The sequence below is a fragment of the Mastigoproctus giganteus genome, chromosome 6, assembly GCF_048544385.1.
Source record: "Mastigoproctus giganteus isolate SK-2022 chromosome 6, ASM4854438v1, whole genome shotgun sequence".
NCBI classification, from domain to species: Eukaryota; Metazoa; Arthropoda; class Arachnida; order Uropygi; family Thelyphonidae; genus Mastigoproctus; species Mastigoproctus giganteus.
This window is the reverse complement of record NC_143580.1, coordinates 69638695-69654679: the sequence shown is the minus strand read 5'-3', so window position 1 is coordinate 69654679 and position 15985 is coordinate 69638695.

The window sequence follows — 15985 nt, the reverse complement described above, 5'->3', positions numbered from 1 at the left end:
AAATATTGGTACAAACGTTTAGAGGAAGTAGATAATATCTAAAGGAATGTTTGGTTTTTGGGTTTTTTTTTTTTTTAGGAGCATTAGCAACTAAGGCCATATTGCTCCGGGATATGCGGTGGTCATTCTCTGACCTTTCCACATCCTCCGTATTTGGTGATGACGGGCTCGAACCCCGGTCTAATCAAGAAGCGTGTACTACGCACTGCTGCTCCTTCTCACCTGGCTACGGAGACGCCTAAAGGAATGTGAATCACATAGGAACCCATAACCGGAAACATCATCGTAAGTCGGTACACAGCGCTGTTCATCAGTTCGCGAGAGGGAAAATTTCTGGTTTACTCATTCAAGGAGTAGTCGCCGCACGAAGAGCATGCATCGATAAACAAACTGTGAGCTGGCAGACATGCACCTAGCGTATGTATTAGCAGAGGGCAATGGACGAGCCGCTCAATGAATTTAGGGAGAACGCTTCCCAGACAGACATGTACTGGACCACCGTTTGTTTGCCGTCAAAATTTGTTTGATTATGGGTCATTTAGAGGTAACAGGAGTAGTGCAGGCAGACCACATTCGACGCGAACTCCCGCCATGGAAGAAAATATGTTGAATGCCATTCAGAATAATCCTACTACCAGCACACGTGCCGTTGCCTCTGCCTTAGGAGTGTCTCGTTGCATTGTACAGCGTGTCTGGCACGACGATTCTTACACCCCTTTCATCTCCAAAGGGTTCATTTACTGCTCCTCCAAGATCATCCTGCACGTGTGGCTTTTGCGCAGTGGTTTCTCCAAGAAAGTGTTCAAGACTTGAATTTCCAGCCTATGTTTTGTTCACGGATGAGGCTTATTTCACTCGGGAAGGCTTATTCAATCAGCACAATGCTCATGTGTGGGCTCACGACAACCCACACGGTGAGTGCCCCCATGCGGCACAACATCGCTTCGCAATAAATGTGGGGTCGGGTATGGTTGGTGACTGCTTAGTCGACCCATACCTATTACCATCCCGCATTAACTCCGCTAAATATCGGATCTTTCTTGAACAAGTTCTACCAGGGTTACTTGACGATGTTCCAGCAAATGTGAGGCGCAACATTTGGTTTCAACATGACGGGGCGCTTGCCCATTATGGAAAGTGTGTCCTGACCATTTGAACAGGCGTTTTGGGCGTCGATGGATTGGCCGTGGTGGACCCGTTGCCTGGCCCTCACGCTCACCTGATTTATCGAGCCTTGATTTCTTTCTGTGGGGGCCCTCAAATCTATCGTGTATGAATCGCCTGTGGAGACGGATAAATGGATCTCGTGGCGAGACTCGTCTGCGCTGCTGCTACTGTCAAAGAAACTCCAGGTGTGTTCGACCGTGTCCGCCAATCCATGCTGCGTCGGTGTCACCCACTCATCGCGTCTCATGGTGGAACCTTCGAGCATCTGTTGTAACATCATGAAATGCATCCATCTCGTACTCCATTGTTAATATTATGTCAAATAAGTGTTTGCCACTAATTACTGTCTTGTGTCATTTCTGCTTCTTGTGCCTCTGCTACTACTTTCCCGTGACGTTTCCGGTTATGGGTTCCTATGCGATTCACATTCCTTTAGATGTTACCTACGTCCTCTAAACGTCTGTACCAATATTTTTGAGACACCCTGTATATGTGCATCAGAGAGTTTACGCTTTGTCACCCAGTGCCCATCATAAATAGATTTATTGCATTCCAAGAAGGTTGAGAGGCAGGGGAAATAAAAGAGGCAACTGTATATATACCTTCTGATAGTTACAAGTACACATAATACACGGTTTTATTTATTTATTTATATTTCGTGATGCAGCAAAAACCAGGTCCTGGCGTATTTTAGTCGTTATTAATACTTCTTAGCATATTAATGAGTTTTCCACTACAGCTCACTGTCTGTTGTTTGTAGCAGATCCACTCACTAAAGCAGAATCGTTTTATTTCTTCATAAGACAGCTAATCCGCTGGTTGAAGTTCCTAGTGTCAAGCGATTTTCTTTGTGCGATTTATAATGTCTTTCTAAGCGAATTAGTTAAATTTCATTTCCAGCATCTTTTCTCCTTGTTTTGTTTCAAATGATTCTTTACTTAAAAGGTTTCAAGTAAGAAACCAGAAAGAAAATCCACCTTTGTTTTCTTCAATATATTTATTAATGTACTGACCCAACTAACTTTCTCAACCGCTTGGTCACTAATTGCATTACTCCTGCCTCCATGTGGCGAGACTGGAAATCTGGGAGAAGAAAGTCCCTCTTCCAGAAATAAAATGAGGCAGCAGTGTATTGTGATACATATCCACCACTAGAGCCAACTGGCTCTCAACAGTGAAACTCTCAAAATAGAACATGGTCTTTCTTTTTCCAAAAGAACAAGCATGGACCTGAACAAATTAGAGCCACCAGCATTTCTGATAACTTGTTCTTTGTAAACTAGCATTTTGTTATCCAAAGATGCCTTGAAAATGTGGAAGGGTCACCAAAGATGGTAAAACGACTCCAGTCCGGAGATATGTTGATTGAAACCACACAAGCGAGATATTCTAAATTATTATTTAAAACGTCTAATTAAAGTTATTCCACATAACACATTAAACCCCCAAAAGGGGTGAAAAGTGAGTGGGATCTATTGAACGTCACCGAAAAAGAAATAGACGTGGATTTCAGGGAACAAAAAGTAACACAAGAAAGATGAATAATGATCAGGAAGGACGATAAGCTAGTTCCAACACGAAACACAAGAGACTAATCTAACTATACTGGTAACTCCATCAAATAAAAATTTAACTACAGAAAAGAGAAATTCTTTAATTTCCACACTTGGAGGCATTGCGATTTTAATTGTTGACTGTAAAGTACTTTCTAGAAACATTCCTCTTCAGATCATTTTTATGAATTTCCTAATTGTATGCAAAATTCAAACACTACAAACCCCATGCCATGATCATCGAGTAAAATTCAGCCTACATTTTCCTTGATAGCCTGCTTATCGAATTACAGCCCATTGATGACGTCACTGAGCACATCACCAAGCAAATTCTGGGGGCAGCTTCTGAAACAGCACCTCGGCACTCAAACACAAAAACCTTAAAACACTGGTGGAACAAAGCTTGTGCCAAGGCAAAAAAGGAATAAAATAAAGAGCCTGGAATCTGTTCGGAATTTCCAACCACCAACAGCCCTAGTTCAATATACCCGAGGGAGGACCACCTAATTCAATATAAAAGGCTTAAAGTAAAAGCATGCAGATTAGAAGGGCCAAAAGAGACTCATAGACACAATTTGACTTCACTATTGCAAAGGATACTAGAAGTCAATTTATGTTGAAAAAAATCAACAACTAAATGGTAAAAATCCAATGATTTTTGCCCCAATCACTCCAAGTAGTATTAAATAGATCACTCAACTGCGCAACTGGACCCGATGGAATCTTTCAAGTAACGTTGGAACATCTATATAGTACAACTTATCCCTCCTAAATACAGCTTATCCTCCTTATATACAGAATAATAATCATTTAGTCAAGTTTTTCTGGATCCCAGGGACATGCCTGTATATGAGATTGCAGATTAGGCAACCAAACTGTAGAGTACCAGCAAATTATAACGCTATATCTACCCAACCCATCTGTTTCTTTTCTTGGGGAACGGTCCACCTTTATGTATGAATTGTCCATTACCACTCAGTTGTCAAACATGTTCTGCACCTCCTATCTATTGCAGTATCAGAAAAAGTACTTTCTGCTCTGAGTCACGATTGCAAGATTACCGCATTTTTAATCCTCACGAGTGCTAAATGCTGTGCTGTTTGGGTATTCTCCCCACTTAGTGAGTTTCTCCGAACCCATGTTGCTGGTCATGAGTATAAACTCCACCGAGATACCTTCTTTACAAATTCAGAGCTGCTTCCAGCGTTGAAGGAGTGAGTATGCCTATACTTTTGAAAGCGTAGTGTATTGTTCCACATTGATAAACATTTTATAGCGAAAAACGTATCTGTATTTATTAATAGCCTACAATAAACAACCCAGTTTGTGTTCTTTTGAAAGCAGCGTATTGTTTGTTCAGCTTGTCACATCTAGACAGAATCCAGTTTCAGTGAATAATAAAGATCATTTACCACAAACCTGCAGTGAGTAATCAGCATTCCAGCAGTACTTTCATAATAAAAATATTGGAACAACAGTTGGTTTAATCAAATATGTTTCTCTGTTAGGCCTTCGTTCACCTCAGCTATTCTGTATCGGTCAGAGCGCCCGGGGCCTGTTTGGAATGGTTGCTATTGTGTGCACGCTCGCTTAACTCATATCCTGCGTTTATTTATCTGCACGCCACTATCTGTTCGAATCATTGCCTTGCCCAACCATTGCTTGACATCCGCACATTGCGTGACGGGCAGCTATCAGTAACGCTGTCTTGAAGATATTCGGCGAGCTCTCTTTCTCCCCCCCCCTCCTCTCTTCGAAAGCACCCCTTGCGATGGGTGTGTCCTTATTTTATCAGCAGATTGCGGTATAAACATAACAAACCCATTAGGATGTCAAAAATTGTTTTAAAAATTTATCATCCAAACCAGAAAGTTTTCCTCAAAACAATTTTAAAATGAAAACTAGAGTTCGATCATTGGTAATGAGCACACCAAGTATGTTTTGATATTAAAATACATAAACTGTATTTGGCCATGGTCAAATTGTTTTGTTTTGCTCGGAATTATCACCCAGGAAATTTAGGAAATGAGGGTCTTGAATGTGGGCCATGATTTTATCCCTGGATACCTTTCAAAGAACTCCAGGCGCCAAGTGTTCTGTGACTTTATCCATGATTCCATTCGTTCATTGATTTTATTCGGGATGTCTCTTTTAAAGGGTTCTAAAGGGTATCAAGCCTTCTTGTGACTAAATGACTCTTAGTGCATTATTCAAAAGCGCCCTTTCTAAAGCGGAATTCATTCTACGTTTTTGCATATATATATTTTTTTTCTTTTCATTAAACGAAAGTTGTCTTACGAACTCTGAACAACTTTAAAATTATTTTCTTCTTTTACTAACACACTAACTTTAATGCCGCTTGGGCACTCTAGTGACACTGCTCCTGTTTACCCGTGGTAGGGCCGGAAACCTGGGATATAAAGCAAACTCCCAGGCTAAAAGGAGTAAACATGGAAACGTTTCCATCAGTAGAGCCATTGAACTCTCAACACGTTGACCTCCATCAAACCTGTTATGACCTTTCTTCCCAAAAGGCTGAAATGAGATTTATGCAAGTCGGAATTTCCAACATTCCCAATGGTGTGTTCGTTCTCCTTTTACTGTTTAGAAAGATATAAAAACTGTAGCGCGTTCACCCAAAATGGTAAAATGACTCCAGTCAAGGTACTTGATAAAGACAACTTAAACAACGCATTCAGAACTATTATTAAAAATGTCCTTTTTTATGTTTCGGGTGTAGCACAGTGGGTATAAGCACGTTCTCTCCGCACACTGGGTGGAAAATGCCCTGGTTCCAATGATATCAATAATTTTTATCGACTCTTTGGCAAAGTGGCGAAGTTAGTCGGTTTGGGGCGAGGGTTGCATAATTTTTCTACTGGAAAATTCCAGTTTTTCTTCCATCAAACAAGCAAATGGACCAATAATACACATAGTTTAGAAACACAATATACTGTCCATAGCCTTAATACAGACGCACACTGAACTCCTCCAAGGGAGATTAAGTGAATGGAATCTGTTATATGTGCCAGAAGAGAAAAATGGGAAATTACATGAGTAAAAAGTGATACAGACAGTGGAAATTATGCTCAGAAAAGACATCAGTCTAGTCCCATCACATAGAGTCGTTTAATATTCGCCAACATCATTTAACACGCTATTCGTCCGCACATTTCAAATCCCAAAAGGTTTATAAATTCCAGCGATTTGGTGCATGTCAATACGGTGGAACCAAAACCTGTGCGCAAACAGAATTTTCTGCAATGTCCTAACTGAAAAGGTGATCATTCGGCTTATTCGAAATCATGAAATTTATGGAAAATAGAAAAACAATCAAAAATATAAGATGGACATACGTTTTCGTACCAAGAATGCAAATTAAATAAACTGTTCCAAAATGTACCAATGCCTCTAGTGTCCTATATCTCCAGACTACAGCAAATGAAAAGGTCAAATGTGGCAATCCCCTCAGATACGTCAATTTCAGAATGCGTTCAATCAGTACTCTTGAATTAGCATCCGTAAAAGGTATATCTCGTAGACCAACCCAACAATACTCCAACCACAGCATCATCTAACATAATCCGTGCTTGTCAAGCAAAGAGAAACGCGCAGGCCGTATGCTGCTGAGGTAAGACAATATGCAAATTCCTATAGGCACTGAAAACACCAACGAAGACAAAATAGTATTCGATCTTCATGCAGATGACAAGGTGACGGGATGTCCTGTTAATCAAAGAACAAACACAGAAGATGGCGAGGAACCTGGACCACCCCACCTTTCCTAGAAAAGAAAATAACAAACATGATAGTCGGAAGCCGCTTCTGGCGCCTGAATTAGATTTTCTTCTTCGATTAATAAAAATATGGACATCACGATAACATAGATTCCGCAAATCGCATCTACCACCCTCTCTATTTCTTATCTAGAACAGATAGGCATTCTTTTCTCTTGCAGGATTTACAGGTGTACTAGAAGCCCTGTTCTCTTAATATCCTCCTCAGCCGCATGTAACCAGTCATTCAAGATTGAAACTCCAGCTAACTTCTCAACCACCTGTCTTTTAGCCTACAACGAACGATTTACAATGCTTGAGTTAACAGAGAATCCATAACTACCTAAGCCCTCGCGTTAACACAGTGGATATATTCACCATCCTCAACACACCTCGTGGAAAAGGGTCGATTCGAATCCTGCCAATGACAAGAGAGATTGCATAGGCCTTTTTCCTACACAACGTGGATGACTTCTGTCTCAGATGAGGGTTTTACGATTTTTCTCCCGAAATTTGAGTTTTTCTTCCAACAAAACAGGGAAATCGACTACAGAATACATGCAATTTACAGACAATATACTGACTCCTCATAACTTTAGTTGCTCACTCTTTTCAGTTGATGTTCTATGTGTGTTCATACCTGGAATATTGTATCGAGGTCTACAGAACGCATTTAAAGAAAGATGTTGAACTCCTGGAGAAAGTACAGAGAAGGGTGGCTAGATTGGCATAGGTAGTTAAGCATTATTAATATGAGGAACAACTTTGAAGATCTCATCTACAGAAATTAGCCACCAGACACCTTTGTGGGGTGTAGGATTTGATTGAGGTGTATAAGGTCCTTTTTTGCAGATGCAGAATAAATTCGCTCCCTTGCATGATTATGGCTTTTTATTACTCCTATTAATACACAGACTATCTGTTTTTCTTTCTATATTTCTGTACCAGACTTACAAAAAAGAAAAGAAAAACGAGGATTTAGCCGAATAAGTTAGAACGTGCTCATTTTGCTCGTGGGAGAGAAAGACAGCCCTTCGAGTCTTTTTCTCTTTCCTCTAATAAGTCTCTTGCGAAGAGGATTTAATCATCTCCAGATATCGGTCCCCTTGGGTAGTCACACAAACTTGGGATTAAACTCGGGATTACCTAGGCTTGCCGTTCTTTATTGCTAGAGATTTAACTTTTCCTTAGAGTAATTAACAGTGCTCAGGATTTTGAGGTATTTCAATTTCTTGGTAGGAGTGGAAACCAACTTTAATCTTCTTTCCAACTTCATATTTTCTCCTCGGGCTGCTTCTGGCGTTCTTTTCTTTGATCTCTTTCCTATGTCCATGTTCTGTAATTGGATTGTGTTGTTTTTAAGTTGAAAAGCACCGATGTCAGGGAGAGAGGTTTTGGTTGCGAAGCACTCATCAAGAATTCAGCATCCGTCCGCATACGGTAGGCGAACACATTCGATAATTTTAATTAAATCTTCTAGATTGTTTTGTGGACATTGTATTACAGTCGCCTGTTTATATAGTAAATAACATAATGGTTGTTAATAATGTATTACCCGAGGGATCCATTTCCCATCAGAAATTCGGTGAATACTTTTTTTTTAAAGAAGATACGAGTCATTTGGTTGATCGATATGCATCCTGTTTGTATTTGAACGATATTCTGCTTACAGTTGATAGATTTATTACCTTCTGATGGATTATTATAAGTTTGTTTTTCCTCTATATCGCAAATAATGTACTCAGCGAATCGTTTCATTTAACTGTTGTAAATGTTCCAGTCTGGAAACAAATATCATCTCATTTTGAAATATAAATTTTAATTATCTAATGGAGTTTGGTCAGTATACATTGCTCTACAAACTTAACAGAACAAAATGTTTTAAATGAGTATTTTATTGTGAACAGTGTCACCGAAGGCAAATATTTGATATAAAAAGCATCCTGGCGTGCAAATTCCGAATATCCAATAGAAATCGATCTACCACCTTACGGAGCTGCACATTATGCAAATTATTCAAACCTATAAAAACACGGGTTGCGACCACATCATTTCATTTCCATTTTTGGCATGCTCAGTGGGATTGCCACATTTCCAGTAATCAGGATGACAAGTCATTGTCGTTTAGATGATTATTTTAGATGGCTGGCCATTGGATGAATTGAAATTGGGCAGGCGGAGGTTGCACGTTCGCTTAATGTGTAACGCAGTTTCAGGAGATAGGAACCATAACAAGAACAGTTGGCCAAGGTCACCCGGGGATTACATCAACCAAAACCGACCTCTATCTGTTCTTACAGCAAGACGAAACCCTACGATGTCCTGTCTCAACTGGCTCTTCAGGTTGTTGCTGCTGCCACAGGTGAAAATATTTCCAACCGGACTGCGTTAAGAAGGCTCAATCCAAGTGGACTATATGCAAGGAAGCCGGTGGTTTGTGTCCCATTAACCCCAAACTACCGCATGGCTTGTCGAAACTAGTGCCAATAACATGTGACTTGGAGCTCTAACAAATGGAGTACTGTTTTAGCCTACAAACAGATTCTAGACTTTATTTTGTCTGGAGACAACGAGGAATGCAGTACCATCCCTCCAACACCAGAGAAAGGGCACTTACGGGGAGGCGGTGTTCTCCTGTGGGGCGGAATAATGATCTACGGCTGCCTCCCTTCATGTTTTGGATATAGGTACCGAGGACAGATCCTCGAACCCTATGTGCGACTTTTTTGGGATGCAGTTGGCCCATATTTTCTTTCATGCAGGACAATGCCACTGCACTCAAGGCTCAAGTGATGGATTAATATCTGGAAACGGAAGATATTCAAAAACTGCCATCGCCAGCACGATTGCCAGACTCAAATCAGACCGAACATGAGTAGGACTCCCTTGGGCGTCGCATTGCACGCCAACACCCAACTGCACGGTCCCTTGGTGAGCTAAGATCTGCGCTGGTGGAAGAATGAGATTTGTTGCCACAGAATCTTATAAAACCCTTATATCGAGCGTGGTTCACCCTGTCAGGCCTGTTTAGCCGTTGGAGGGATCATAACGATGTACTGATGCCATGTGACCATATTTTCGAGCATCTTGTATCGACTTTTGTAATGTGACCTTTTTGGTAATTTCTGTCCGAAATTTCTCACTGTATACTCATTTCATCGTTATTCTATGGTACACCTTCATACCAAACTTTGTCCCGCTTCATCGCAAACTGCACGAGTTACACCACATTTTCTACATGTTCTCTTAATTTTGTCGAGCAATTTATATTTGCAATTAGGTATTAATAATATCTTTTGTTAAAGATAGTCGCAAAAGTGGCTGTAATCCACAGTAGACCTTCGAATTCAATTCTAGTAACTGCAATGATTTAAGTCTTTCGTATTGGGTTGTTAGGTTTCGATTGGAATGGTTCTCTCCTGCTTGACACTTAATCGGCACGATACATCGGCGTCTGCCACTCGTTTGGAGAGGTCAGAGTTAGATTTCCGTCGATGAATGGAGGAATTTCTAGAATCCTCTTTAACCGATCTCGGGCTCAATGCTGTTTTTATTGTTATAAGATTTTAGGGTCATCAGCGGCTTAGTCTATATTAAACTCGAATTTCCAGGATAAGAAGCCATGTTGTGAAAAAAGCCTATAAAAATTTCTCACGTATTTGATGGGATTTGAACTCAGGTCTTTTCCTCCCGGTTTTGGGAGGACGGTGATTATGTCAACTGTGCGAAGTGGGCATCGACAAGTGTATGTCGATGAGAGCCCATGAGATTGAGAAACTGTTATCATGAATTAAGGAAAATTCTGAAGGGGGAGATGATCCTCGCACAGGACAAGCTCAAACTCTTGTTTGTCTTGCTAGGCAACGTCAGCATGTAGACCTGGATACGAGAGTTCGTAATACAGTCATGGATTTGCCAAAAGCGCCATGTTTGGAAGACTAAAAATTGATGTTATTACAGATGAAGTATTTTTCTTCGCTGGTAGGTTATGATCAAAGGGAAAGCAGCGATCATCATGTTAATGGATTTCCATCGACGAATTGTGCTGTGTTGTGGGTCTTCAAGACCACAAGTGCATTAATCAGGAATAAATAATAACGTGACTTTTTTGCGTACCTAACGCCTTTCTCGAAATTAAATTACAAAACACGAATTTGAGATGTCAAACGTTGAATTCTTGAAAAGGTTAATCTTGGAGTAATCCTCATTATAATGAAATATTTCTGCATTTTATTGCGCTTGTAAAAACTAAACACCTGTTGTAACCTAAATCAGAATTACAATTAACAAAGTCAGATATGTGCTCTGTTTTCGTTCACAGTTAACTGAATCTGAAGAAGAACCGCGATGTCTCCTAAATGTAGTTCAAAGCATCCATGCCTAGATGCGTGATCATCAGTCTCGCTCTTCGTGAATTATATCGTGAGATGTTCAAATAAAACTTTAAACAGATATCAATCTTTCAAGAACATAAGTTATAAACAGATTTGAATGGAAAACTGTAGCCACCCTTCCATATATTCAACACATCATACCTTTTTTACGATAATCAGATTTATTCACGTTCACCATAATGTACACGTCCAGAGCTGATTAGAATATCATAAATTGCAATTTCTATTCCTTAAACACTTTTCAAAGCGTTATTTTCTCTTAAACGAATCCTTGAGTTCCCTTAAATAAGCAGGTCACTGTTTAGAAAACGCTGACTTTCTAAATAAGGAAATACAACCCCCGTAATTCTCTGCCCTCTTCGGTTTTATGGCTTAATAAGAACCCCTCTGTAATTCTGGTTGGCGCTTATAAATCGCAGTGTTTGAAATTCATACCCAAATAGCATCTTATCGGACGTTATTATCAAAGACAATAAGGTGGAAAAGATTTCATGGAGAATACATAAATTCAAATTTATCGTTTGTTGTCCAACGATTTTTTGTTTCTCTTCTGTAGATGCTGCATCACCGGGGAAATGAAAATATTCCCTCTAGTGATAAATACATAACGGAAAATAAAAGATATCACCATGTTCCTCACAATTGAATTGAGTTCTAACAATACACGTCCGGACGTTTATGATTTTATCAACGCCCTGGTTAACAACAGTTGCCCAAGCGAAAGATAAATAAATTATCGTGCTTGGCTCTTACAAAAAGAAGTGGAACGATCTTGGCCCGAGGCTATCAAACAGTCTGATACAACCCAAGTTCCCGTGTTTGGCAAACGTCATGAATGTTTAAAAACACAACAAGTCCAGTGGGCAACGTATTTTGTCTGAACAGAAGACCGTTGTACGATCTACCAAATGCTCATGGACAACATTTAAGGTTTTATTCGAGTCCAAGGCAAACTCAATGCTTTGAGAACATTCGAAATTCTAATGAAGTGCACGATAAAGTGATGTATTATGGTGGGGGTAGACTTAGAGCGAAGAAAGCGGAACGAACTTTCTAAGAATGCACGTGAATCATTTAGTATCTTATTTGTGTTTGCAGTCATCGTCCGAAGGAATAAATGGAGAAATGGGGGGGAGGGTTTCAACGAGTAGCATGATCGTCAGATGGCGCTTCCTCCATCTTTTTTTCTGACGTAATATGCCCTTAACTTTTAGGCCTTTTTTTTATTGTGTTTATTTCTCGTGAATCTGTCCTTTATTCGTTCTCTCCTTCTATTACCTCCTTGCATTTTTATCGAGATTAAAGAAGACCTTTAAAGTTTAAATTGTATTACGCAAAATATATATTTTTTCATCGGGAAGCTGGTTTGTTTTCGTTCAAAGGAGATCAGAGAGCAATAAAGTTAAGTGTGTTTACCACAAAAGTAGGTATGCACTTCAGACTAGTGCCGAGTTTGCTGAAGAACGCGCGCATAACAAAAGCCATTATGGCCAGGAAAATGGTCGTATAGAGTGCCAAAGTAGATGCACGAAACGGGATTTCGGAAGGAAATTAGAGCAAAGCAGATTAATTTCAATTATCAACATTCAGCTTCCTGGAGACAGGCGACAGCGTAAAGCACATGGAGATTTGAACAACCTCCCTCCCCCTAATGCTCTCTCGGCTATCGTTCGTTTTGTTCGCGCCGACTGTGCGTATATTTTCATCACGCCAGGGAAAAGCTTTGCAGTGGCAATTAATGCGCGATATTTGTTGGGAAGTCTCTGATGACTGTGCAATGGAAAAGCTCATTTTCATTCAAATTGTTGGTTTCACTCTGTTGGCCAATTTGATTTCGTTAACCCTTGATACCCCTTTAACGTGAAGCAGTATTTACAGAAAGAGTGGCCCAATTAGTTCTTTAAATATGTACGAGTTCATCACAAGAATTCACATTGCCGGATGCGTGTATAATTGGAATAATGGATGTCCTGTGCAATCTCCCATCATTTGATGAAGATGAGAAAGGGATGAAACGTGTCGCTCTCTTCAGAAACAAAATCAAGAAGCAGGATCTAATATCAACTTTAGTTTCATTATTTGTATACAGGAAAATCGTAAGTAGTAAAATCTAAATATATATTCGATTTATTTAAAAAAAAACGTGAGTTTAGAAAGCCTTCAAATGAAAACATTTCTGTCAACGCAAGCCTCGAATAATTTCCTCTAATGTAATCAGAAATTTCAAAGTACTCCTCCCCCAGTGGCCGCCGACCCTTGAAGAAACCACAGAACAACGCTGCACGAAGTATTTCTACTTATAGATCTTATTCCAATTTTTTTTAAAAATAAGATGTTCTATATTTTATACTGAGACGGAGATTGCCTTTTCATCTTCATGTATCTAATGGTTTATCAGCCCAGAAGTTCATATTTTTAAATGATAACATTCAGGTAGTGTGAAATTATTAATATAATGCGTGTTTATTTTCTGTTTATTCACGAGGGCCCCTTAATATCTTTGCTTATAAAGATCCACTTCAATTTCTTTTCAGCTAGTGATATTTCTTTGGGTTGCATTTCTCGTATACGAAACTCATAGCATCACAATCCTTTTCTTTATCAGCACGAAGTATTTCAACTTTATAAATAAATATGAATCGCTCAAAATGTATGAGTTCAGTGCAACATCAATGGAAAAGAAGGCTTTTGCATGTGTGTGTATATATGGGGACAGTTTTATTGTTAAGCATATCAAGCGATGCTTGTACGTTTATTTTCTGTTACATTTGCAGTTTTACAGTTCTGCTTTATAAATTACACAGGCTGTAGAGAAATGGGATCACTTCGAGGATGTTTCTGAAAGGAGACCGAGGTCTGAGGGCCGACAAGTCATTACTATTAGCAAGTTAAATGAAAATGTATTCATTTTAAATGTCAGAGAAATATTGGAGAAATATGGAATAAATTAGCAGTTATATGTACAAGTCTAGGCTAAGCGAGGAGTCAAGATAGTACCAAAATATACAGGATATTTCAATTTAACATCTGGACCTTTTTCCTCATATTTGAGTTAAAATTTATAAATTTGATGTTAAAATTAGACTCAGTGGAACTGTTTTGATTTTACCATTCCTAGATTTAAATTTTGCCTGATCAACTGTTCTTTTCTCAACGGAAAAGTTGTTCCCAGTCCTCGGTTTAGGCATAAAACATTACCGGTTTCTGAAATATCAAGAATTTTTTTCAAATTATGTTTACAAAACGAACTCCTGAAAAGATATAAGCCTATAGGGATGCTGAATTTATAAATAAACAAATTGAACTTTCCAAAAAAATATCTGCATCGATTAATAATGTTAGAATAGGCAATTTACAAGAATTCATTGTTAAAAATGTTGTTTACCTAACTTTATTAAGGAAGCATTTGTTGTTTCTGGAATTTTAAATACTAATCCTGTTGTGTATAACATGAGAGATTTAAATAATGAAGAGACACAGGGTTCGTTTATGAAGAAGAATCAGCACAATTTAATAAAAATAATGATGGATATAAAAGATTATTAGAAAGAAAGGTAATAAGTATCCCCTGAAACGGAAAACTGTTATCTGGATATTTTTAATTCACGGATAGATAAAGAATGTTTACCTTTAGATTGAATAATGTCCCTCAAGCTAATGTGTGAATTTTGTCGTATAATATTTTTTTCAAGTAAACAAAGAGCCCCAAATTAGAGCTGTTTTATTTACTTCCACAGAGTAAACGTATGTTTTTATTACTTCTTAAGTTCATGGCTTTTTCTTGGTCTTTATTACCAAATAAATATTATTTATAGTCAGCAAATGTTTATTCTGTTTTTAATTGTCTATTTTTATGTTTTCTTTTGTATTTATCATAAACTTTATAGGCATACGCTTTTTAACTTAAAACTAGAAATTTCTTCACAGTTTTCCATTGCATTCATCTTTCAGTTTTCCATTGCATTCATCTTTCAGGTTTACAACTATTTTCTTATTTATGTTTAAGTGTATTGTAGATATCATTTTCTGGATAACCTTATACTTTATCATTTTATTCAAAAACCTTCAGAAAAATCATATTTTAATGTCCTATATAATCAGCTATCTCTGAATTATGACCATCCCATCCATGGGGGTGATCATGATTCATGATTCGTAATCCGAGGAATGTTTTGCTGATAAGAATGAGGACCCCCTGTTATGTATGGACCAACGTTTCGCTGGTAAGGTCTACCAGCAGCTCTTAGAAGACCATCTGCCATGTTGCAGTTTTCCTGGACAGAAACGGGATCTTCCAAGACAACGTGTCATCGGTCCGATACTATGCACGGGTGGTTAGGGGAACACAGTGAAGATATCACCCATTTTGACTGGCTTCCAATTTCGCCTGACCTCAATTCAACTGAACACCTGCGGGAGGTTTTGGAACGGGAAGTGAGGCGTATTGACACGCAACCGTCATCTGTTCAGACACTGTGGAAAGCCTTGCAGGCAGCATGACTGCAGATCCCCACGGACGTCTTCAGATATATTTTTTTAACATCATATCTAAGTTTCTCGGTTTCGGGTGAGAGTTGCATGGTTTTTCTCAGAAACTCAGGTTTTCCTTTCAGCAAAATAGACAAATAGATTTGTTGTTTTGGAGCTTATAACACACGCATACACGCTCCCATTTATGGCAACTCTCTCACTTTGGCAATTTTGTTGCATTGATAATTTATGTTTCTTAGTACAACTGTGTAGTACATTCTAAATGAAGTTTGGAAACATTCAGCACCACTAACGGTGAGCATATCAACGATATTGTGCCATCTGCTCCATGAATAATACTTAACCATTATCAGTCTAATTAGTGCCACAGTTACTGTAATGACCTTGACCTTCCCTTGGCTTCGTGGAAACGCCCTCATTGACTTACGAAAGTGGGTGTTATACCACCAGAAGCGAAAACGTTGATCCGAACTATTATCCTTAAAAGAATCTTAGTGACTACTCCAGCGAGTTTGAAAATCCAAAAATGACGGTTATTAAAGTGCTTGTGATCGTATTGGAGAGTACCTGTTTTAGAGAGATCGTTTAACGTGTGATTTCCAGT